The sequence below is a fragment of the Scomber scombrus genome, chromosome 2 (assembly GCF_963691925.1).
Source record: "Scomber scombrus chromosome 2, fScoSco1.1, whole genome shotgun sequence".
Classification (NCBI taxonomy): Eukaryota; Metazoa; Chordata; class Actinopteri; order Scombriformes; family Scombridae; genus Scomber; species Scomber scombrus.
This window is the reverse complement of record NC_084971.1, coordinates 36,860,808-36,887,657: the sequence shown is the minus strand read 5'-3', so window position 1 is coordinate 36,887,657 and position 26,850 is coordinate 36,860,808. Positions and strand designations below refer to the sequence as shown.

At 42.7% G+C, this 26,850-nt stretch overlaps 1 pseudogene; it reads left to right on the top strand.

Moving 5' to 3' along the window:
- LOC134000305 (calpain-2 catalytic subunit-like) overlaps positions 1 to 26,850 on the top strand; it is a 40,101-nt pseudogene that overhangs the window by 9,872 nt on the left and 3,379 nt on the right.

Here is a 26,850-nt window from a genome sequence, read left to right as displayed (position 1 = left end):
CCTCAGATCAGGGGTTAGAACCCTAACCCTCAGATCAGTCATTAGAACCCCAACCCTCAGATCAGGGGTTAGAACCCTAACCCTCAGATCAGCTGTTAGAACCCTAACCCTCAGATCAGCTGTTAGAACCCTAACCCTCAGATCAGCTGCTAGAACCCTAACCCTCAGATCAGCTGTTAGAACCCTAACCCTCAGATCAGCCGTTAGAACCCTAACCCTCAGATCAGCTGTTAGAACCCTAACCCTCAGATCAGTCGTTAGAACCCTAACCCTCAGATCAGCTGTTAGAACCCTAACCCTCAGATCAGCTGTTAGAACCCTAACCCTCAGATCAGCTGTTAGAACCCTAACCCTCAGATCAGCTGCTAGAACCCTAACCCTCAGATCAGCTGTTAGAACCCTAACCCTCAGATCAGTCGTTAGAACCCCAACCCTCAGATCAGCTGCTAGAACCCTAACCCTGAGATCAGCTGTTAGAACCCTAACCCTGAGATCAGCTGTTAGAACCCTAACCCTCAGATCAGCTGTTAGAACCCTAACCCTCAGATCAGCTGCTAGAACCCTAACCCTCAGATCAGCTGTTAGAACCCTAACCCTCAGATCAGTCGTTAGAACCCTAACCCTCAGATCAGCTGTTAGAACCCTAACCCTCAGATCAGTCGTTAGAACCCTAACCCTCAGATCAGCCGTTAGAACCCTAACCCTCAGATCAGGGGTTAGAACCCTAACCCTCAGATCAGCTGCTAGAACCCTAACCCTGAGATCAGGGGTTAGAACCCTAACCCTCAGATCAGTCGTTAGAACCCTAACTCTCAGATCAGTCGTTAGAACCCTAACCCTCAGATCAGCTGCTATAACCCTAACCCTCAGATCAGGGGTTAGAACCCTAACCCTCAGATCAGCCGTTAGATCCCTAACCCTCAGATCAGGGGTTAGAACCCTAACCCTCAGATCAGCTGTTAGAACCCTAACCCTCAGATCAGGGGTTAGAACCCTAACCCTCAGATCAGCCGTTAGAACCCCAACCCTCAGATCAGGGGTTAGAACCCTAACCCTCAGATCAGCTGTTAGAACCCTAACCCTCAGATCAGCTGTTAGAACCCTAACCCTCAGATCAGCTGCTAGAACCCTAACCCTCAGATCAGCTGTTAGAACCCTAACCCTCAGATCAGTCGTTAGAACCCTAACCCTCAGATCAGCTGTTAGAACCCTAACCCTCAGATCAGTCGTTAGAACCCTAACCCTCAGATCAGCTGTTAGAACCCTAACCCTCAGATCAGCTGTTAGAACCCTAACCCTCAGATCAGCCGTTAGAACCCTAACCCTCAGATCAGGGGTTAGAACCCTAACCCTCAGATCAGCTGCTAGAACCCTAACCCTGAGATCAGGGGTTAGAACCCTAACCCTCAGATCAGTCGTTAGAACCCTAACCCTCAGATCAGGGGTTAGAACCCTAACCCTCAGATCAGCTGCTAGAACCCTAACCCTGAGATCAGGGGTTAGAACCCTAACCCTCAGATCAGTCGTTAGAACCCTAACCCTCAGATCAGTCGTTAGAACCCTAACCCTCAGATCAGCTGCTAGAACCCTAACCCTCAGATCAGGGGTTAGAACCCTAACCCTCAGATCAGTCGTTAGAACCCTAACCCTCAGATCAGCTGTTAGAACCCTAACCCTCAGATCAGCTGACCGTTAGTACCTGTCTCTCTCTCCAGCTGACCGTTAGTACCTGTCTCTCTCTCCAGCTGACCGTTAGTACCTGTCTCTCTCTCCAGCTGACCGTTAGTACCTGTCTCTCTCTCTCCAGGTGACTGCTGGCTGTTGGCTGCGATCGCGTCTCTGACCATGAATGAATACGTGATGGCCAGAGTCGTTCCACAGGATCAGAATTTCAGTGACGACTACGCCGGCATCTTCCACTTCCAGGTAACACAAGAGATACTTTAACCCACTTTAACCCAGTTTAACCATAGACTGTATATAAAATGGACGTAACATCCGTGACATCACCCATTGGTTTGTGGACTGCTGCTCGGAGGCCAATAGTATCGGATCTGAGCAGCGCCATCTTGAAAATTTCAGGTGCATGCTGGGAAAAATAAAAACAGGGATTCTACTTATATGGGCATCAGGAGGAGCATGAGGCGCCCTCCTGAACCTGTGAACCAATCAACCTGTCAATCACCACGTAGCCACGCCCTAATGCATACCCTGCTTTATCGTCACATATAAAATCAGGGAGGCCAAAATGTCCCAAATGAACATCATACTGCATTGAAGAAGGCTTTAAACTAGCGATTGAGACCATAAACACATTTTGAAAACGTTTACTGAGGTTAGAAATCAAGTGAGAAGTTGGTGAATTCTCCATTGACTTGTATAGAGACGGAAGTCCTTTTGACACCAAAACGGTCGCCCCCTGGTGGCCTTTTGATAGAATGCAGTTTTAAGTTACTTCCTGGTTGGCCTCATTTCAGAGGACCAGAACTCCCCGCCTAAGTTTAATCCAGTTAAACCCACTTTAACCAGTTTAATCCAGTTTAATTCAGGGTAATAGCTGAAGCTTGTCAAGGGCTTCACAACAAGTTGATAATTAAAGTCAGGTGTTAGAGGCAGCTGCCTGTTATTATTTTATTTAACCAGAAAGTCAGTGAGATTAAAACTTCTTTTGCAAATGAGACCTGAGACAGCGTCAGTTAGCAGCATCACTCACAGAGTAATGATTTATATATATATATATATATATATATATATATATATATATATTATATATATATATATATATATATATATATATATATATATATATATATATATATATATATATATATATCAGAACAACAGGCAGCAGTAAATACGTTATTATTCAGTTTAAACAGCTGCAGCAGTGATTACGTCTTTTATCCTCCGTTTAAAATCATTTAGAGAAACGAGAGCTTTAAGCCTCAGTTTGGTCTGAAGATGCTTCCAGCGACCGTTAATAGAGAGGCTTCATGGTCCAGGTTCAGTTCTGACAGAATACGTGACCTGAGGTCTGTAAAAATGAGAACATCGTACTCCATTATGTAGGGAACCGTAGATCACCATGTTACAGTCTCTGCAGACTGAGAGACGACCATGTGACCATGTGACCATGTGACCATGTGACCATGTGACAGGCTGTATACAGAGCAGAGTGAGTGAAGTATCTCAGGGCTGACAGATACAGGTGAGGGTCTAACTGGTTTCACCAAAATCAACCTGGGACAGAAAAGGCAACTAAAGGGCGGGCAGGTGATCGAGTGGTTAGAGCACATGCCACGTACGCAGTGGACCACGGTTCGAATCCTGACCTGTTTCTACCTGTCTCTCTCTACCTGTCTGTCTCTCTGTAGTTCTGGCAGTTCGGTGAGTGGGTGGACGTTGTGATTGACGACCGGCTGCCGGTCAAAGACGGCGAGCTGCTGTTCGTCCACTCTGCAGAGGGACGTGAGTTCTGGAGCGCTCTGCTGGAGAAAGCCTACGCCAAGTAAGACTACAGAGATTCATCCTAAATAACAGTTTGATTATAATAACTCAACATGTACTTCCTGTCTGACACTGGATCAAACTTTTACTGTCGACCTTCGTCATCTGTTATTTTAAGTTTGACTCATCTGTTGGTTTGTTTCCGTCTGATTAAACTTTCCCTTTAACATTTATTCATGCATGGAGAGTTATAAATGACAGTTTAACCCTTTAGTTCAGTTAGTAGCTTGTTAATCATTTTGTCCTTTTGTACATTTGACCCAACTAGTCTGAGTGCAGCCGCAGGGAAATGATGACAGGAAATGACAGAAATAATAACCTGTGTCTTTGTGTCAGTGGTTAGAAAGGAGAACAGAAACAGGGTCCGGAAGCAGAGGCATCACCTTTCTGTGGAAGTTCTCCTGATAGACTGAATGTTTCATGTTCAGTTATTCTGCACAAACAGTTCATACAATAACCATCAATCAATACACATAGAGCAGGTCTAGACCGTACTCTGTAATTTAAAGAGACCCAACATTCCCACATGAGCAGCACTTGGTGACAGTGGTGAGAAAAAACTCCCTTTAAACAGGAAGAAACCTCAGAACCAGAACCAGACTCACAGTGGGAGAACATCTGCCTCGACCGGTTGGGTTTAACCACGCAGCTCAGACATGTTGTTGTTTTCATTGCAGAGTGAACGGCTGCTACGAGGCGCTGTCTGGAGGCTCCACCACCGAGGGCTTTGAGGATTTCACCGGAGGCATCGCTGAGAACTACGACCTCCAGCGGCCCCCGTCCAACATGTTCCAGATCCTCAAGAAGGCTCTGGAGGCCGGAGCGCTGCTGGGCTGCTCCATTGACGTGAGTCTGACCATCATCACATCAGCTTCACTTAGATCCAGTTCAGTTCTGTAGAGACTGGAAGTCTCATACAATATGTTACAGTTACACTTACAGCAGGACTGTCTGTGTTTTCTACAGAGATGGAAATTAGCACCCTAACCCGCCAAATGCGGGTGAATTTGTGTGCTGGTGGGTGAATTGAATCAGTTTACCAGCTACTGTGGCGGGTTCATTCCAGTCAGATCTGATCCAACTAATCTTAATGATCGATATCTTGATTAAGGCAGAACAGTGCGCTGTCCACAACCCTAGAGTTAGATCCGGTCAAATTATATGTTCTGATTGGACCGGTCTATGGAGCCGGCTACCCCGTTGCTTGGCAACCATTGACTCTAAGTTGGAACTATTTATTGTGGCGCACGAATAAAGGGAAGCGGGGGCTACTTTTTTGTCGGAGTTTACAAGAACTGAAGTAAATTAAAATGTGGCGTTACATGGTGGGAGTTAAAAGAACCGCTGAGGAGAGAGTGAAGGAGAAAGAGGAGCCAAGCGAGGTAAAGACCACGAAGAGATGTTTTAATGAAAAATGAAGAACAGCAGATAGTGGGGAACGCTGGTATTGGCTTGTGTACGAGGAGGAAAGTCAACTGAAGAACAGTAAATTCTATAGTTGAAGTAAATACAGACATCTCAACTCTCCCGCATATTGATAGCGGCTCCCTGACGCCCGCAAATAAGATCCAATCTCCCGGAATCTGGAGCGAGCAAGAGGGCACGCTGGAGAGTGACTGAGTGTGTGTGTGTGTGTGTGTGACTATAAATGCAGCCTGGTGAGAGCACAGCGCTCTGTGTTGCTGCTTATGAGACTAATCAGCCCCCCCCCGCCTAACCTTCCTTTGTGTGGGTCCAGTGCAGTTGAACATATGAAATAAGTTGAAGTAGGCTTACTGTAACTTCCTGTAGTTGCAGAGATACTGATATAGATTTCTAACCATCTAACCTTCATTTTGAACCACTTTGTCTATTCAGGCTTCATTTCCTGTTATTTCAGGACCTAGTAGATGACCTTTGGATAGTTTTACCCCTGAACTCATTCATTGGTATCACATAATAATCAACTCTGGTAACAAGTACTGATTGGGAAATACTATGTGCATGTCTTGTTTCTAGGCAGTGTACTTTACACATCAACACTTAAATATAAAAGTGGCTGGTTTCCTACATAAACTACAGTTTAACATGTTTAATATCTAACAGAGCAAACTTTAAGGTTTTAAATCAGCTGAAACAAAGAAAAATGAAACTTAAGTTCTTCTGGAAAAATAAAAGTTTAATCCAACTCAGAACCTCATTCTCTCACTGGGAGGAACTGCTTGTTTACTGAAGTGATGAAGATGATGGTGATGATGATGATGATGATGATGATGATGATGATGGTGATGATGGTGATGATGGTGATGATGATGGTGGTGATGATGATGGTGGTGATGATGGTGATGATGATGGTGGTGATGATGATGATGATGATGGCGATGATGGTGATGATGATGGTGATGATGGTGATGATGATGGTGGTGATGATGATGATGATGATGATGGCGATGATGATGGTGATGATGGTGATGATGGTGATGATGATGGTGGTGATGATGATGATGATGATGATGGTGATGATGATGGTGATGATGGTGATGATGGTGATGATGGTGATGATGATGGTGGTGATGATGATGATGATGATGATGATGATGATGATGGTGATGATGATGAGATACTGAGCAGTCTCTTTGTTCGTAGATCACCAGCGCTTCGGACTCGGAGGCTGTGACCCGTCAGAAGCTGGTGAAAGGTCACGCTTACTCTCTGACCGGCGCCGTGGAGGTAAAATATATATTATTATTATTATTATTATTATTATTATATATATCATATAATAATAATAATAATAAACTTTATTTATATATCACCTTTAAAAACTAAGTTTAAAACGAGGCGATGAAACGATGTAAAACACCAGGAGGAAAACTTGAGTTGTTTCTGTCCACAGGTGAACTACCGCGGTCGGCAGGAGAAGCTGGTGAGGATGAGGAACCCCTGGGGTCAGGTGGAGTGGACCGGAGCCTGGAGCGACGGGTAACAGAACCAAACACTGATCCATGTAGCATAGCGGCTAACTGATGTAGCTGTGATGAGAGGAAACAGCTCAGATACTTTCATCATGATTAACCCTCCTGGTGTCCTCGATTCAAGGGAGGAAGGGAGGAAGGAAGGGAGGAAGAAGGAAGGAAAGAGAGGGGAAGGGAGAAAGAGGGATGGAGGAAGGAAAGAAGGAAGGAGGGAAGGAAAGAAGGCGGGAGGGAGTAAGGAAGGACAGAAGGAACAGTGAAAACAGACGGGGTTAGTTTGACAGGAAGGTTAACCATCTTTATTAAATGTGTTTTCAGGTCTTCTGAGTGGAACTCTGTGCAGGGAGACTGTCCCCACGCCAACGCCGAGGACGGAGAGTTCTGGTAAGCTGCTGTTCAAACTACCTTAAATACACCTGTAAGTACTGTACCGGTGCATCAGGGACCGGTCCAGGGTCGATAAGTCCTGACAGGAACCGGTCCGGGGTCAATAAGTCCTGACAGGAACCGGTCCGGGGTCAATAAGTCCTGACAGGAACTGGTCCAGGGTAGATAAGTCCTGACAGGAACCGGTCCGGGGTCAATAAGTCCTGACAGGAACCGGTCCAGGGTCAATAAGTTCTGACAGGAACCGGTCCGGGGTCAATAAGTCCTGACAGGAACCGGTCCAGGGTAGATAAGTCCTGACAGGAACCGGTCCAGGGTCAATAAGTCCTGACAGGAACCGGTCCAGGGTCAATAAGTCCTGACAGGAACCGGTCCAGGGTCAATAAGTTCTGACAGGAACCGGTCCAGAGTAAATAAGTCCTGACAGGAACCGGTCCAGGGTAAATAAGTCCTGACAGGAACCGGTCCAGGGTCAATAAGTCCTGACAGGAACCGGTCCGGGGTCAATACGTCCTGACAGGAACCGGTCCAGGGTAAATAAGTCCTGACAGGAACCGGTCCGGGGTCAATAAGTCCTGACAGGAACCGGTCCGGGGTCAATAAGTCCTGACAGGAACCGGTCCAGGGTCAATAAGTCCTGACAGGAACCGGTCCAGGGTCAATAAGTCCTGACAGGAACCGGTCCAGGGTAGATAAGTCCTGACAGGAACCGGTCCGGGGTCAATAAGTCCTGACAGGAACCGGTCCGGGGTCAATAAGTCCTGACAGGAACTGGTCCAGGGTAGATAAGTCCTGACAGGAACCGGTCCGGGGTCAATAAGTCCTGACAGGAACCGGTCCAGGGTCAATAAGTTCTGACAGGAACCGGTCCGGGGTCAATAAGTCCTGACAGGAACCGGTCCAGGGTAGATAAGTCCTGACAGGAACCGGTCCAGGGTCAATAAGTCCTGACAGGAACCGGTCCAGGGTCAATAAGTCCTGACAGGAACCGGTCCAGGGTCAATAAGTTCTGACAGGAACCGGTCCAGAGTAAATAAGTCCTGACAGGAACCGGTCCAGGGTAAATAAGTCCTGACAGGAACCGGTCCAGGGTCAATAAGTCCTGACAGGAACCGGTCCGGGGTCAATACGTCCTGACAGGAACCGGTCCAGGGTAAATAAGTCCTGACAGGAACCGGTCCGGGGTCAATAAGTCCTGACAGGAACCGGTCCGGGGTCAATAAGTCCTGACAGGAACCGGTCCAGGGTCAATAAGTCCTGACAGGAACCGGTCCAGGGTCAATAAGTCCTGACAGGAACCGGTCCAGGGTAGATAAGTCCTGACAGGAACCGGTCCGGGGTCAATAAGTCCTGACAGGAACCGGTCCAGGGTAAATAAGTCTGACAGGAACCGGTCCAGAGTAAATAAGTCCTGACAGGAACCGGTCCAGGGTCAATAAGTCCTGACAGGAACCGGTCCAGGGTCAATAAGTCCTGACAGGAACCGGTCCAGGGTCAATAAGTTCTGACAGGAACCGGTCCAGAGTAAATAAGTCCTGACAGGAACCGGTCCAGGGTAAATAAGTCCTGACAGGAACCGGTCCAGGGTCAATAAGTCCTGACAGGAACCGGTCCGGGGTCAATACGTCCTGACAGGAACCGGTCCAGGGTAAATAAGTCCTGACAGGAACCGGTCCGGGGTCAATAAGTCCTGACAGGAACCGGTCCGGGGTCAATAAGTCCTGACAGGAACCGGTCCAGGGTCAATAAGTCCTGACAGGAACCGGTCCAGGGTCAATAAGTCCTGACAGGAACCGGTCCAGGGTCAATAAGTCCTGACAGGAACCGGTCCAGGGTAGATAAGTCCTGACAGGAACCGGTCCAGGGTCAATAAGTCCTGACAGGAACCGGTCCAGAGTAAATAAGTCCTGAGAGGAACCGGTCCAGGGTAAATAAGTCCTGACAGGAACCGGTCCAGGGTAAATAAGTCCTGACAGGAACCGGTCCGGGGTCAATACGTCCTGACAGGAACAAGGTCCAGGGTAAATAAGTCCTGACAGGAACCGGTCCAGGGTAAATAAGTCCTGACAGGAACCGGTCCGGGGTCAATAAGTCCTGACAGGAACCGGTCCAGGGTAAATAAGTCCTGACAGGAACCGGTCCGGGGTCAATACGTCCTGACAGGAACAAGGTCCAGGGTAAATAAGTCCTGACAGGAACCGGTCCAGGGTAAATAAGTCCTGACAGGAACCGGTCCGGGGTCAATAAGTCCTGACAGGAACCGGTCCAGGGTAAATAAGTCCTGACAGGAACCGGTCCAGAGTAAATAAGTCCTGACAGGAACCGGTCCAGGGTAGATAAGTCCTGACAGGAACCGGTCCAGAGTAAATAAGTCCTGACAGGAACCGGTCCGGGGTCAATAAGTCCTGACAGGAACCGGTCCGGGGTCGATAAGTCCTGACAGGAACCGGTCCAGGGTAAATAAGTCTGACAGGAACCGGTCCAGAGTAAATAAGTCCTGACAGGAACCGGTCCAGGGTCAATAAGTCCTGACAGCTCTTTGTGTCTCTACAGGATGTCCTTCACTGACTTCCTGCGTCACTACTCTCGGATCGAGGTCTGCACTCTGACCCCCGACACCATCGGAGACGACTCCGTCAAACATTGGAGCGTCGCCAAGTTCGACGGCACCTGGAGAAGAGGATCCACTGCTGGAGGCTGCAGGAACCATCCCTGTTAGTACTGGACCCTTCATATCAGCATAGACTGCTTTCACCTACAGAACCAAACACTACAATGAGTCAGTGATAAATGGTCCATCACAGTTTTGATCTATAGAAGTAAGAAACACAGCTGTAGAAGACCTCATCGATCCAGGTTGACCCAAACAGAACTGTGCTGAAGGTGTCTGAAGGTTCTTTAGGGTTTTACTGTAGACCAGTTCCTCCTGTAGACCAGTTCCTCCTGTAGACCAGTACCTCCTGTAGACCAGTACCTCCTGTAGACCAGTACCTCCTGTAGACCAGTTCCTCCTGTAGCCCAGTTCCTCCTGTAGACCAGTTCCTCCTGTAGCCCAGTTCCTCCTGTAGACCAGTACCTCCTGTAGACCAGTTCCTCCTGTAGACCAGTTCCTCCTGTAGACCAGTACCTCCTGTAGACCAGTTCCTCCTGTAGACCAGTACCTCCTGTAGACCAGTACCTCCTGTAGACCAGTTCCTCCTGTAGACCAGTACCTCCTGTAGACCAGTACCTCCTGTAGACCAGTTCCTCCTGTAGACCAGTACCTCCTGTAGACCAGTACCTCCTGTAGACCAGTACCTCCTGTAGACCAGTTCCTCCTGTAGACCAGTTCCTCCTGTAGACCATTACCTCCTGTAGACCAGTACCTCCTGTAGACCAGTACCTCCTGTAGACCAGTACCTCCTGTAGACCAGTTCCTCCTGTAGACCAGTTCCTCCTGTAGACCAGTTCCTCCTGTAGACCAGTACCTCCTGTAGACCAGTACCTCCTGTAGACCAGTACCTCCTGTAGACCAGTACCCCCTGTAGACCAGTACCTCCTGTAGACCAGTACCTCCTGTAGACCAGTACCCGGTGTAACTAGCAGCTGTGTTTTACTCTGCAGACACATTCTGGATGAATCCTCAGTTCGTGATCAAACTGGACGAGGAGGACGACGACCCAGAAGACAACGAGGTGGGCTGCAGCTTCGTGGTGGGTCTGATCCAGAAGAACCGCAGGAAGCTCCGCAAGGCCGGAGAGGACATGCACACGATCGGCTTCGCTATCTACGAGGTGAGAGCTGAAGGAGTGAAGCGTTTGCTTTCATATTAAGATCTTTAGAGAGTCGTAGAAGTAACAGGTTGATGCTTTATACTTCAACTGCAGGTACTAGTACTCTACTGTAGTACAGTTTGAGGTACTAGTACTTTACTGTAGTACAGTTAGAGGTACTAGTACTCTACTGTAGTACAGTTAGAGGTACTAGTACTTTACTGTAGTACAGTTAGAGGTACTTGTACTTTACTGTAGTACAGTTAGAGGTACTAGTACTCTACTGTAGTACAGTTAGAGGTACTAGTACTTTACTGTAGTACAGTTTGAGGTACTTGTACTTTACTGTAGTACAGTTAGAGGTACTTGTACTTTACTGTAGTACAGTTAGAGGTACTAGTACTTTACTGTAGTACAGTTAGAGGTACTAGTACTTTACTGTAGTACAGTTAGAGGTACTAGTACTCTACTGTAGTACAGTTAGAGGTACTTGTACTTTACTGTAGTACAGTTAGAGGTACTAGTACTGTACTGTAGTACAGTTAGAGGTACTAGTACTTTACTGTAGTACAGTTAGAGGTACTAGTACTGTACTGTAGTACAGTTAGAGGTACTTGTACTTTACTGTAGTACAGTTAGAGGTACTAGTACTCTACTGTAGTACAGTTAGAGGTACTAGTACTCTACTGTAGTAGAGTTAGAGGTACTAGTACTTTACTGTAGTACAGTTAGAGGTACTAGTACTCTACTGTAGTACAGTTAGAGGTACTAGTACTCTACTGTAGTACAGTTAGAGGTACTAGTACTTTACTGTAGTACAGTTAGAGGTACTAGTACTCTACTGTAGTACAGTTAGAGGTACTAGTACTTTACTGTAGTACAGTTAGAGGTACTTGTACTTTACTGTAGTACAGTTTGAGGTACTTGTACTTTACTGTAGTACAGTTAGAGGTACTTGTACTTTACTGTAGTACAGTTAGAGGTACTAGTACTTTACTGTAGTACAGTTAGAGGTACTAGTACTTTACTGTAGTACAGTTAGAGGTACTAGTACTCTACTGTAGTACAGTTAGAGGTACTTGTACTTTACTGTAGTACAGTTAGAGGTACTAGTACTGTACTGTAGTACAGTTAGAGGTACTAGTACTTTACTGTAGTACAGTTAGAGGTACTAGTACTGTACTGTAGTACAGTTAGAGGTACTTGTACTTTACTGTAGTACAGTTAGAGGTACTAGTACTTTACTGTAGTACAGTTAGAGGTACTAGTACTTTACTGTAGTACAGTTAGAGGTACTAGTACTCTACTGTAGTACAGTTAGAGGTACTAGTACTCTACTGTAGTACAGTTAGAGGTACTAGTACTTTACTGTAGTACAGTTAGAGGTACTAGTACTCTACTGTAGTACAGTTAGAGGTACTAGTACTTTACTGTAGTACAGTTAGAGGTACTAGTACTTTACTGTAGTACAGTTAGAGGTAGTAGTACTTTACTGTAGTACAGTTAGAGGTACTTGTACTTTACTGTAGTACAGTTAGAGGTACTAGTACTTTACTGTAGTACAGTTTGAGGTACTAGTACTTTACTGTAGTACAGTTAGAGGTACTTGTACTTTACTGTAGTACAGTTAGAGGTACTTGTACTTTACTGTAGTACAGTTAGAGGTACTAGTACTTTACTGTAGTACAGTTTGAGGTACTTGTACTTTACTGTAGTACAGTTAGAGGTACTTGTACTTTACTGTAGTACAGTTAGAGGTACTAGTACTTTACTGTAGTACAGTTAGAGGTACTAGTACTTTACTGTAGTACAGTTAGAGGTACTAGTACTTTACTGTAGTACAGTTAGAGGTACTTGTACTTTACTGTAGTACAGTTAGAGGTACTAGTACTGTACTGTAGTACAGTTAGAGGTACTAGTACTTTACTGTAGTACAGTTAGAGGTACTAGTACTCTACTGTAGTACAGTTAGAGGTACTAGTACTCTACTGTAGTACAGTTAGAGGTACTAGTACTTTACTGTAGTACAGTTAGAGGTACTAGTACTCTACTGTAGTACAGTTAGAGGTACTAGTACTTTACTGTAGTACAGTTAGAGGTACTTGTACTTTACTGTAGTACAGTTAGAGGTACTAGTACTTTACTGTAGTACAGTTTGAGGTACTAGTACTTTACTGTAGTACAGTTAGAGGTACTAGTACTTTACTGTAGTACAGTTAGAGGTACTAGTACTCTACTGTAGTACAGTTAGAGGTACTAGTACTTTACTGTAGTACAGTTAGAGGTACTAGTACTCTACTGTAGTACAGTTTGAGGTACTTGTACTTTACTGTAGTACAGTTAGAGGTACTTGTACTTTACTGCAGTACAGTTAGAGGTACTAGTACTTTACTGTAGTACAGTTAGAGGTACTAGTACTTTACTGTAGTACAGTTAGAGGTACTAGTACTTTACTGTAGTACAGTCAGAGGTACTAGTACTTTACTGTAGTACAGTTAGAGGTACTTGTACTTTACTGTAGTACAGTTAGAGGTACTAGTACTTTACTGTAGTACTACATACTACATCACTATAATACTACAGTATATAAGTATAATTCCACCTTTAAATAAACTATTTGTTGTTCTCTTGTGTTTCAGCTTCCTCAGCAGGTGAGCATTGGACCCATGACATCATCTTCAGGTTAAAGGTTAAAGGTTAACTGTGTGTTCAGGTCTTTAGCAGGAACACTGATTACCTGTCCCACTGGTCTGTGTGCCTGCTCCTGATTGGCTGCTCTCCTCCCATCAGTTCCACGGGCAGACGCAGGTGCACCTGGATAAGAACTTCTTCATGACTCACGCTCAGACGGCCAAGTCCGAAACCTTCATCAACCTGCGTGAGGTCAGCACCCGCTTCAAGCTTCCCCCCGGAGAATACCTGGTGGTCCCGTCCACCTTCGATCCGCACCTCAACGGAGACTTCTGCATCCGCGTGTTCTCTGAGAAGCAGTCGGAGATCAAGTAAGAGCTCTTTATTCATCAGTCCATCCTCTCTCTCTTTATTCATCAGTCCATCCTCTCTCTCTTTATTCCATCAGTCCATCCTCTCTCTCTTTATTCATCAGTCCATCCTCTCTCTCTCTTTATTCATCAGTCCATCCTCTCTCTCTTTATTCATCAGTCCATCCTCTCTCTCTCTTTATTCCATCCTCTCTCTCTTTATTCATCAGTCCATCCTCTCTCTCTTTATTCATCAGTCCATCCTCTCTCTCTTTATTCATCAGTCCATCCTCTCTCTCTTTATTCATCAGTCCATCCTCTCTCTCTTTATTCATCAGTCCATCCTCTCTCTCTCTTTATTCATCAGTCCATCCTCTCTCTCTCTATTCATCAGTCCATCCTCTCTCTCTTTATTCATCAGTCCATCCTCTCTCTCTCTTTATTCCATCAGTCCATCCTCTCTCTCTTTATTCCATCAGTCCATCCTCTCTCTCTTTATTCCATCAGTCCATCCTCTCTCTCTTTATTCCATCAGTCCATCCTCTCTCTCTCTTTATTCATCACTCCATCCTCTCTCTCTTTATTCATCAGTCCATCCTCTCTCTCTCTTTATTCATCAGTCCATCCTCTCTCTCTTTATTCATCAGTCCATCCTCTCTCTCTTTATTCATCAGTCCATCCTCTCTCTCTTTATTCATCAGTCCATCCTCTCTCTCTTTATTCCATCAGTCCATCCTCTCTCTCTTTATTCCATCAGTCCATCCTCTCTCTCTCTTTATCCATCAGTCCATCCTCTCTCTCTTTATTCATCAGTCCATCCTCTCTCTCTCTTTATTCATCAGTCCATCCTCTCTCTCTTTATTCATCAGTCCATCCTCTCTCTCTTTATTCATCAGTCCATCCTCTCTCTCTCTTTATTCATCAGTCCATCCTCTCTCTCTCTTTATTCATCAGTCCATCCTCTCTCTCTTTATTCATCACTCCATCCTCTCTCTCTTTATTCATCAGTCCATCCTCTCTCTCTTTATTCATCAGTCCATCCTCTCTCTCTTTATTCATCAGTCCATCCTCTCTCTCTTTATTCATCAGTCCATCCTCTCTCTCTTTATTCATCAGTCCATCCTCTCTCTCTTTATTCATCAGTCCATCCTCTCTCTCTCTTTATTCATCAGTCCATCCTCTCTCTCTTTATTCATCAGTCCATCCTCTCTCTCTCTTTATTCATCAGTCCATCCTCTCTCTCTTTATTCATCAGTCCATCCTCTCTCTCTCTTTATTCATCAGTCCATCCTCTCTCTCTTTATTCATCAGTCCATCCTCTCTCTCTTTATTCCATCAGTCCATCCTCTCTCTCTTTATCCATCAGTCCATCCTCTCTCTCTCTTTATTCATCAGTCCATCCTCTCTCTCTCTTTATTCCATCAGTCCATCCTCTCTCTCTCTTTATTCCATCAGTCCATCCTCTCTCTCTTTATCCATCAGTCCATCCTCTCTCTCTTTATTCCATCAGTCCATCCTCTCTCTCTTTATCCATCAGTCCATCCTCTCTCTCTTTATCCATCAGTCCATCCTCTCTCTCTTTATTCCATCAGTCCATCCTCTCTCTCTTTATCCATCAGTCCATCCTCTCTCTCTTTATTCATCAGTCCATCCTCTCTCTCTTTATCCATCAGTCCATCCTCTCTCTCTCTTTATTCCATCAGTCCATCCTCTCTCTCTTTATCCATCAGTCCATCCTCTCTCTCTTTATTCCATCAGTCCATCCTCTCTCTCTTTATCCATCAGTCCATCCTCTCTCTCTCTTTATTCCATCAGTCCATCCTCTCTCTCTTTATCCATCAGTCCATCCTCTCTCTCTTTATTCATCACTCCATCCTCTCTCTCTCTTTATTCCATCAGTCCATCCTCTCTCTCTCTTTATTCATCACTCCATCCTCTCTCTCTTTATTCATCAGTCCATCCTCTCTCTCTTTATTCATCAGTCCATCCTCTCTCTCTCTTTATTCATCAGTCCATCCTCTCTCTCTCTTTATTCATCAGTCCATCCTCTCTCTCTTTATTCATCAGTCCATCCTCTCTCTCTTTATTCATCAGTCCATCCTCTCTCTCTTTATTCATCAGTCCATCCTCTCTCTCTCTTTATTCATCAGTCCATCCTCTCTCTCTTTATTCATCAGTCCATCCTCTCTCTCTTTATTCATCAGTCCATCCTCTCTCTCTTTATTCATCAGTCCATCCTCTCTCTCTTTATTCATCAGTCCATCCTCTCTCTCTTTATTCATCAGTCCATCCTCTCTCTCTCTTTATTCATCAGTCCATCCTCTCTCTCTCTTTATTCATCAGTCCATCCTCTCTCTCTTTATTCATCAGTCCATCCTCTCTCTCTCTTTATTCATCAGTCCATCCTCTCTCTCTTTATTCATCAGTCCATCCTCTCTCTCTTTATCCATCAGTCCATCCTCTCTCTCTTTATTCATCAGTCCATCCTCTCTCTCTTTATTCATCAGTCCATCCTCTCTCTCTTTATTCCATCAGTCCATCCTCTCTCTCTTTATTCATCAGTCCATCCTCTCTCTCTTTATTCATCAGTCCATCCTCTCTCTCTCTTTATTCATCAGTCCATCCTCTCTCTCTCTTTATTCATCAGTCCATCCTCTCTCTCTTTATCCATCAGTCCATCCTCTCTCTCTCTTTATTCATCAGTCCATCCTCTCTCTCTTTATTCATCAGTCCATCCTCTCTCTCTTTATTCATCAGTCCATCCTCTCTCTCTCTTTATTCATCACTCCATCCTCTCTCTCTTTATTCATCAGTCCATCCTCTCTCTCTTTATTCCATCAGTCCATCCTCTCTCTCTTTATTCATCAGTCCATCCTCTCTCTCTCTTTATTCATCAGTCCATCCTCTCTCTCTTTATTCATCAGTCCATCCTCTCTCTCTCTTTATTCATCAGTCCATCCTCTCTCTCTTTATTCATCAGTCCATCCTCTCTCTCTTTATTCATCAGTCCATCCTCTCTCTCTCTTTATTCATCAGTCCATCCTCTCTCTCTTTATTCATCAGTCCATCCTCTCTCTCTTTATTCATCAGTCCATCCTCTCTCTCTTTATTCATCAGTCCATCCTCTCTCTCTTTATTCATCAGTCCATCCTCTCTCTCTTTATTCATCAGTCCATCCTCTCTCTCTTTATTCATCAGTCCATCCTCTCTCTCTTTATTCATCAGTCCATCCTCTCTCTCTCTTTATTCATCACTCCATCCTCTCTCTCTTTATTCATCAGTCCATCCTCTCTCTCTCTTTATTCATCAGTCCATCCTCTCTCTCTTTATTCATCAGTCCATCCTCTCTCTCTCTTTATTCATCAGTCCATCCTCTCTCTCTCTTTATTCATCAGTCCATCCTCTCTCTCTTTATTCATCAGTCCATCCTCTCTCTCTCTTTATTCATCAGTCCATCCTCTCTCTCTTTATTCATCAGTCCATCCTCTCTCTCTTTATTCATCAGTCCATCCTCTCTCTCTCTTTATTCATCAGTCCATCCTCTCTCTCTCTTTATTCATCACTCCATCCTCTCTCTCTTTATTCATCAGTCCATCCTCTCTCTCTCTTTATTCATCAGTCCATCCTCTCTCTCTCTTTATTCATCAGTCCATCCTCTCTCTCTCTTTATTCATCAGTCCATCCTCTCTCTCTCTTTATTCATCAGTCCATCCTCTCTCTCTCTTTATTCATCAGTCCATCCTCTCTCTCTTTATTCCATCAGTCCATCCTCTCTCTCTTTATTCATCAGTCCATCCTCTCTCTCTCTTTATTCATCAGTCCATCCTCTCTCTCTTTATTCATCAGTCCATCCTCTCTCTCTTTATTCATCAGTCCATCCTCTCTCTCTTTATTCATCAGTCCATCCTCTCTCTCTCTTTATTCATCAGTCCATCCTCTCTCTCTTTATTCCATCAGTCCATCCTCTCTCTCTTTATTCCATCCTCTCTCTCTTTATTCCATCAGTCCATCCTCTCTCTCTTTATTCATCACTCCATCCTCTCTCTCTTTATTCATCAGTCCATCCTCTCTCTCTTTATTCATCAGTCCATCCTCTCTCTCTTTATTCATCAGTCCATCCTCTCTCTCTCTTTATTCATCAGTCCATCCTCTCTCTCTTTATTCATCAGTCCATCCTCTCTCTCTTTATTCATCAGTCCATCCTCTCTCTCTCTTTATTCATCAGTCCATCCTCTCTCTCTTTATTCATCAGTCCATCCTCTCTCTCTTTATTCATCAGTCCATCCTCTCTCTCTTTATTCATCAGTCCATCCTCTCTCTCTTTATTCATCAGTCCATCCTCTCTCTCTTTATTCATCAGTCCATCCTCTCTCTCTTTATTCATCAGTCCATCCTCTCTCTCTTTATTCATCAGTCCATCCTCTCTCTCTCTTTATTCATCAGTCCATCCTCTCTCTCTCTTTATTCATCAGTCCATCCTCTCTCTCTTTATTCATCAGTCCATCCTCTCTCTCTTTATTCATCAGTCCATCCTCTCTCTCTCTTTATTCATCAGTCCATCCTCTCTCTCTTTATTCATCAGTCCATCCTCTCTCTCTTTATTCATCAGTCCATCCTCTCTCTCTTTATTCATCAGTCCATCCTCTCTCTCTCTTTATTCATCAGTCCATCCTCTCTCTCTTTATTCATCAGTCCATCCTCTCTCTCTCTTTATTCCATCAGTCCATCCTCTCTCTCTCTTTATTCATCAGTCCATCCTCTCTCTCTTTATTCATCAGTCCATCCTCTCTCTCTTTATTCATCAGTCCATCCTCTCTCTCTTTATTCATCAGTCCATCCTCTCTCTCTTTATTCATCAGTCCATCCTCTCTCTCTCTTTATTCATCAGTCCATCCTCTCTCTCTTTATTCATCAGTCCATCCTCTCTCTCTCTTTATTCATCAGTCCATCCTCTCTCTCTCTTTATTCCATCCTCTCTCTCTCTTTATTCATCAGTCCATCCTCTCTCTCTTTATTCATCAGTCCATCCTCTCTCTCTTTATTCATCAGTCCATCCTCTCTCTCTTTATTCCATCAGTCCATCCTCTCTCTCTCTTTATTCATCAGTCCATCCTCTCTCTCTTTATTCATCAGTCCATCCTCTCTCTCTTTATTCATCAGTCCATCCTCTCTCTCTCTTTATTCATCAGTCCATCCTCTCTCTCTTTATTCATCAGTCCATCCTCTCTCTCTCTTTATTCATCAGTCCATCCTCTCTCTCTTTATTCATCAGTCCATCCTCTCTCTCTTTATTCATCAGTCCATCCTCTCTCTCTTTATTCCATCCTCTCTCTCTCTTTATTCATCAGTCCATCCTCTCTCTCTTTATTCATCACTCCATCCTCTCTCTCTTTATTCATCAGTCCATCCTCTCTCTCTTTATTCATCAGTCCATCCTCTCTCTCTCTTTATTCATCAGTCCATCCTCTCTCTCTTTATTCATCAGTCCATCCTCTCTCTCTTTATTCATCAGTCCATCCTCTCTCTCTCTTTATTCATCAGTCCATCCTCTCTCTCTCTTTATTCATCAGTCCATCCTCTCTCTCTCTTTATTCATCACTCCATCCTCTCTCTCTTTATTCATCAGTCCATCCTCTCTCTCTTTATTCATCAGTCCATCCTCTCTCTCTTTATTCATCAGTCCATCCTCTCTCTCTTTATTCATCAGTCCATCCTCTCTCTCTCTTTATTCATCAGTCCATCCTCTCTCTCTTTATTCATCAGTCCATCCTCTCTCTCTTTATTCATCAGTCCATCCTCTCTCTCTTTATTCATCAGTCCATCCTCTCTCTCTCTTTATTCCATCCTCTCTCTCTCTTTATTCATCAGTCCATCCTCTCTCTCTTTATTCATCACTCCATCCTCTCTCTCTTTATTCATCAGTCCATCCTCTCTCTCTTTATTCATCAGTCCATCCTCTCTCTCTTTATTCATCAGTCCATCCTCTCTCTCTCTTTATTCCATCCTCTCTCTCTCTTTATTCATCAGTCCATCCTCTCTCTCTTTATTCATCACTCCATCCTCTCTCTCTTTATTCATCAGTCCATCCTCTCTCTCTCTTTATTCATCAGTCCATCCTCTCTCTCTTTATTCATCACTCCATCCTCTCTCTCTCTTTATTCATCAGTCCATCCTCTCTCTCTCTTTATTCATCAGTCCATCCTCTCTCTCTTTATCCATCAGTCCATCCTCTCTCTCTCTTTATTCCATCAGTCCATCCTCTCTCTCTTTATTCATCAGTCCATCCTCTCTCTCTCTTTATTCGTCAGTCCATCCTCTCTCTCTCTTTATTCATCAGTCCATCCTCTCTCTTTATTCATCACTCCATCCTCTCTCTCTTTATTCATCAGTCCATCCTCTCTCTCTTTATTCATCAGTCCATCCTCTCTCTCTCTTTATCCATCAGTCCATCCTCTCTCTCTTTATTCATCAGTCCATCCTCTCTCTCTCTTTATTCATCAGTCCATCCTCTCTCTCTTTATTCATCAGTCCATCCTCTCTCTCTCTTTATTCATCAGTCCATCCTCTCTCTCTCTTTATTCATCAGTCCATCCTCTCTCTCTTTATTCATCAGTCCATCCTCTCTCTCTTTATTCATCAGTCCATCCTCTCTCTCTTTATTCATCAGTCCATCCTCTCTCTCTTTATTCATCAGTCCATCCTCTCTCTCTTTATTCATCAGTCCATCCTCTCTCTCTTTATTCATCACTCCATCCTCTCTCTCTTTATTCATCAGTCCATCCTCTCTCTCTTTATTCATCAGTCCATCCTCTCTCTCTTTATTCATCAGTCCATCCTCTCTCTCTCTTTATTCATCAGTCCATCCTCTCTCTCTTTATTCATCAGTCCATCCTCTCTCTCTTTATTCATCAGTCCATCCTCTCTCTCTTTATTCATCAGTCCATCCTCTCTCTCTCTTTATTCATCAGTCCATCCTCTCTCTCTCTTTATTCATCAGTCCATCCTCTCTCTCTATTTATTCATCAGTCCATCCTCTCTCTCTTTATTCATCAGTCCATCCTCTCTCTCTTTATTCATCAGTCCATCCTCTCTCTCTTTATTCATCAGTCCATCCTCTCTCTCTCTTTATTCATCAGTCCATCCTCTCTCTCTCTTTATTCATCAGTCCATCCTCTCTCTCTTTATTCATCAGTCCATCCTCTCTCTCTTTATTCATCAGTCCATCCTCTCTCTCTCTTTATTCATCAGTCCATCCTCTCTCTCTTTATTCATCAGTCCATCCTCTCTCTCTCTTTATTCATCACTCCATCCTCTCTCTCTTTATTCATCAGTCCATCCTCTCTCTCTTTATTCATCAGTCCATCCTCTCTCTCTCTTTATTCATCAGTCCATCCTCTCTCTCTTTATTCATCAGTCCATCCTCTCTCTCTTTATTCATCAGTCCATCCTCTCTCTCTCTTTATTCATCAGTCCATCCTCTCTCTCTTTATCCATCAGTCCATCCTCTCTCTCTTTATTCATCAGTCCATCCTCTCTCTCTTTATTCATCAGTCCATCCTCTCTCTCTCTTTATTCATCAGTCCATCCTCTCTCTCTTTATTCATCAGTCCATCCTCTCTCTCTCTTTATTCATCAGTCCATCCTCTCTCTCTCTTTATTCATCACTCCATCCTCTCTCTCTTTATTCATCAGTCCATCCTCTCTCTCTTTATTCATCAGTCCATCCTCTCTCTCTTTATTCATCAGTCCATCCTCTCTCTCTCTTTATTCATCAGTCCATCCTCTCTCTCTCTTTATTCATCAGTCCATCCTCTCTCTCTTTATTCATCAGTCCATCCTCTCTCTCTTTATCCATCAGTCCATCCTCTCTCTCTTCATTCATCAGTCCATCCTCTCTCTCTTTATCCATCAGTCCATCCTCTCTCTCTTTATTCATCAGTCCATCCTCTCTCTCTTTATTCATCAGTCCATCCTCTCTCTCTTTATCCATCAGTCCATCCTCTCTCTCTTTATTCATCAGTCCATCCTCTCTCTCTTTATTCATCAGTCCATCCTCTCTCTCTTTATTCCATCAGTCCATCCTCTCTCTCTTTATTCATCAGTCCATCCTCTCTCTCTTTATTCATCAGTCCATCCTCTCTCTCTCTTTATTCATCAGTCCATCCTCTCTCTCTTTATTCATCAGTCCATCCTCTCTCTCTCTTTATTCATCACTCCATCCTCTCTCTCTTTATTCATCAGTCCATCCTCTCTCTCTTTATTCATCAGTCCATCCTCTCTCTCTTTATTCATCACTCCATCCTCTCTCTCTTTATTCATCAGTCCATCCTCTCTCTCTTTATTCATCAGTCCATCCTCTCTCTCTTTATTCATCAGTCCATCCTCTCTCTCTCTTTATTCCATCAGTCCATCCTCTCTCTCTTTATTCATCAGTCCATCCTCTCTCTCTCTTTATTCATCAGTCCATCCTCTCTCTCTTTATTCATCAGTCCATCCTCTCTCTCTTTATTCATCAGTCCATCCTCTCTCTCTTTATTCATCAGTCCATCCTCTCTCTCTTTATTCATCAGTCCATCCTCTCTCTCTTTATTCATCAGTCCATCCTCTCTCTCTCTTTATTCCATCAGTCCATCCTCTCTCTCTTTATTCATCAGTCCATCCTCTCTCTCTCTTTATTCATCAGTCCATCCTCTCTCTCTTTATCCATCAGTCCATCCTCTCTCTCTTTATTCATCAGTCCATCCTCTCTCTCTCTTTATTCATCACTCCATCCTCTCTCTCTTTATTCATCAGTCCATCCTCTCTCTCTCTTTATTCCATCCTCTCTCTCTTTATTCATCAGTCCATCCTCTCTCTCTTTATTCATCAGTCCATCCTCTCTCTCTTTATTCCATCCTCTCTCTCTTTATTCATCAGTCCATCCTCTCTCTCTTTATTCATCAGTCCATCCTCTCTCTCTTTATTCATCAGTCCATCCTCTCTCTCTCTTTATTCATCAGTCCATCCTCTCTCTCTCTTTATTCATCAGTCCATCCTCTCTCTCTCTTTATCCATCAGTCCATCCTCTCTCTCTTTATCCATCAGTCCATCCTCTCTCTCTTTATTCATCAGTCCATCCTCTCTCTCTCTTTATCCATCAGTCCATCCTCTCTCTCTTTATCCATCAGTCCATCCTCTCTCTCTTTATTCATCAGTCCATCCTCTCTCTCTCTTTATTCATCAGTCCATCCTCTCTCTCTTTATTCATCACTCCATCCTCTCTCTCTTTATTCATCACTCCATCCTCTCTCTCTTTATTCATCAGTCCATCCTCTCTCTCTTTATTCATCAGTCCATCCTCTCTCTTTATTCATCAGTCCATCCTCTCTCTCTTTATTCATCAGTCCATCCTCTCTCTCTCTTTATTCATCAGTCCATCCTCTCTCTCTCTTTATTCATCAGTCCATCCTCTCTCTTTATTCATCAGTCCATCCTCTCTCTCTCTTTATTCATCAGTCCATCCTCTCTCTCTCTTTATCCATCAGTCCATCCTCTCTCTCTTTATTCATCAGTCCATCCTCTCTCTCTTTATTCATCAGTCCATCCTCTCTCTCTCTTTATTCATCAGTCCATCCTCTCTCTCTTTATTCATCAGTCCATCCTCTCTCTCTTTATTCATCAGTCCATCCTCTCTCTCTTTATTCATCAGTCCATCCTCTCTCTCTTTATTCATCAGTCCATCCTCTCTCTCTTTATTCATCAGTCCATCCTCTCTCTCTCTTTATTCATCAGTCCATCCTCTCTCTCTTTATTCATCAGTCCATCCTCTCTCTCTTTATTCATCAGTCCATCCTCTCTCTCTTTATTCATCACTCCATCCTCTCTCTCTTTATTCATCAGTCCATCCTCTCTCTCTTTATTCATCACTCCATCCTCTCTCTCTTTATTCATCACTCCATCCTCTCTCTCTTTATTCATCACTCCATCCTCTCTCTCTTTATTCATCACTCCATCCTCTCTCTCTTTATTCATCAGTCCATCCTCTCTCTCTTTATTCATCAGTCCATCCTCTCTCTCTTTATTCATCAGTCCATCCTCTCTCTCTTTATTCATCAGTCCATCCTCTCTCTCTTTATTCATCAGTCCATCCTCTCTCTCTTTATTCATCACTCCATCCTCTCTCTCTCTCTACAGACAAACAGACTCTAGAAGCATTAAATACTTTGCTAGGACTTTAACTTCCTGCTTCCTCATATGATGACATCACATTTTGGATCTTAAACTTCACTCTGCTGAACTTTGACCTGTTGTCCTCGTTCATAAACACCTCTTTGTGCCACCTGGTGGTAAAAAAAGCACATTACACATTAATCAGTGTAGCAACCAGATGGCTTCTTGGTCAAATCAATCAGCTGCATATAAAATTGACTTATTTTAGCAACAAGCTACGGTTGCTGATCAGAACTCACTCTGGACTTTATTTATTTATTATTATTTTTTGGAGGGTTTTTGTGTTTATTGGTCGGTTGGTTGACAGGAAACAAGAGGAGAGAGAAATGATGATGATATGTACTGTCACCACTCAGCTGTGATCAACGTTGGGACTTTATTATCATTATTATCATTATTATCATTATTATCATTATTATCATTATTATCATTATTATTATTATTATCTTTATTATTATTATTATCTTTATTATTATTATTATTATTATTATTATTATCTTTATTATCTTTATTAGCATTATTAGCATTATTATCTTTATTATCATTATTATCATTATTATCATTATTATTATTATTAGCATTATTATCTTTATTATATTATTATCATTATTATCTTTATTATCATTATTATCATTATTATCTTTATTATCATTATTATCTTTATTATCTTTATTATCTTTATTATCATTATTATCTTTATTATCATTATTATCTTTATTATCATTATTATTATTATTATCATTATTATCTTTATTATTATTATTATCATTATTATCATTATTATTATTATTATCATTATTATCATTATTATCTTTATTATCATTATTATTATTATTATCATTATTATCATTATTATTATTATTATCATTATTATTATCATTATTATCATTATTATCATTATTATCTTTATTATTATTATCATTATTATTATTATTATCTTTATTATCATTATTATCATTATTATTATTATTAGCATTATTATTATTATTAGCATTATTATTATTATTATCTTTATTATCATTATTATTATTATCATTATTAGCATTATTAGCATTATTATCTTTATTATCACTGCTGTAAATGTGAGGAAATACATAGTTTTATACACTGATGAATGAATTCAACGTCTTCCTTCAGAGCTGATGTTTATAGTTGGTACTTCAGCTCTCAGCAGGGTTAGGGTTAGGCTGCTGAATAAACACAGTTATTTTCCATCAGTGCTTCAGTGAGCCGCTCTGCATTCCTCAGCAGCTTCGTGGTCGCCTCCGAACTCTGAATAAAAGCTGCTCTGTCATCTGCTGAATGGAGAGTGTGTGTGTGTGTGTGTGTGTGTGTGTGTGTGTGTGTGTGTGTGTGTGTGTGTGTGTGTGTGTGTGTGTGTGTGTGTGTGTGTGTGTGTGTGTGTGTGTGTGTGTGTCTGAGTCCTGTGTGTGTGTGTGTGTGTGTGTGTGTGTCTGAGTCCTGTGTGTGTGTGTGTGTGTGTGTGTGAGTGTGTGTGTGTGTGTGTGTGTGTGTATGAGTCCTGTGTGTGTGTGTGTGTGTGTGTGAGTCCTGTGTGTGTGTGTGTGTGTGTGTGTGTGTGTCTGAGTCCTGTGTGTGTGTGTGTGTGTGTGTGTGTGTGTGAGTCCTGTGTGTGTGTGTGTGTGTGTGTGTGTGTCTGAGTCCTGTGTGTGTGTGTGTGTCTGAGTCCTGTGTGTGTGTGTGTGTGTGTGTGTGTGTGTGTGTGTGTGTGTGTGTGTGTTTATAATGAAATAAAAGTGTGTTTTCTAACCTGTGAATGATTCTCTGTTTTCAGACCTTGTGACGATCCCGTCAACGCTGAACTTGATGATGTGAGTCAAAATGATTTTAATATTATTAATAATGTTTTAACCTCGGTGACATAATCAGGACTAATATAACAAACTGTTGTGAAACATCTGGAAAGATTTAACGTCAAATATCACAAAATAATAAAAATGTGAAATATTAAAAACAATAAACTGAAACTAAAGACGAACGACAGTTTTATTAGAACTGATTGTTTTTCTAGTTTTCCAGAAAATTATCAACAACTGTAATAAACCTGTTAAAGTTCAGAGTCCAGATCTATAGAACACAGTGTTAATAAAGTTAAGTTAAGAGGTGATGAAGCAGCAGTGATGATGATGATGATGATGATGATGATGGTGATGATGGTGATGATGATGATGGTGATGGTGTGTTTGTGTTCAGGAGACTGTGTCGGACGATGACGTGGACGCAGGATTCAGAGGATTGTTCACAAAACTCGCCGGAGACGTGAGTTCAGACGAGTTCTAAACTTTTATTAAAACATGTTAAAGACTCATCTATAGCAACCATAACACAACCTGTATCTATAGCAACCATAACACAACCTGTATCTATAGCAACCATAGAACAACCTGTATCTATAGCAACCATAACATAACCTGTATCTATAGCAACCATAACACAACCTGTATCTATAGCAACCATAGAACAACCTGTATCTATAGCAACCATAACACAACCTGTATCTATAGCAACCATAACACAACCTGTATCTATAGCAACCATAACACAACCTGTATCTATAGCAACCATAACACAACCTGTATCTATAGCAACCATAGAACAACCTGTATCTATAGCAACCATTACACAACCTGTATCTATAGCAACCATAACACAACCTGTATCTATAGCAACCATAGAACAACCTGTATCTATAGCAACCATAGAACAACCTGTATCTATAGCAACCATAACACAACCTGTATCTATAGCAACCATAACACAACCTGTATCTATAGCAACCATAACACAACCTGTATCTATAGCAACCATAGAACAACCTGTATCTATAGCAACCATAACACAACCTGTATCTATAGCAACCATAACACAACCTGTATCTATAGCAACCATAGCACAACCTGTATCTATAGCAACCATAACACAACCTGTATCTATAGCAACCATAGAACAACCTGTATCTATAGCAACCATAACAAAACCTGTATCTATAGCAACCATAACACAACCTGTATCTATAGCAACCATAGAACAACCTGTATC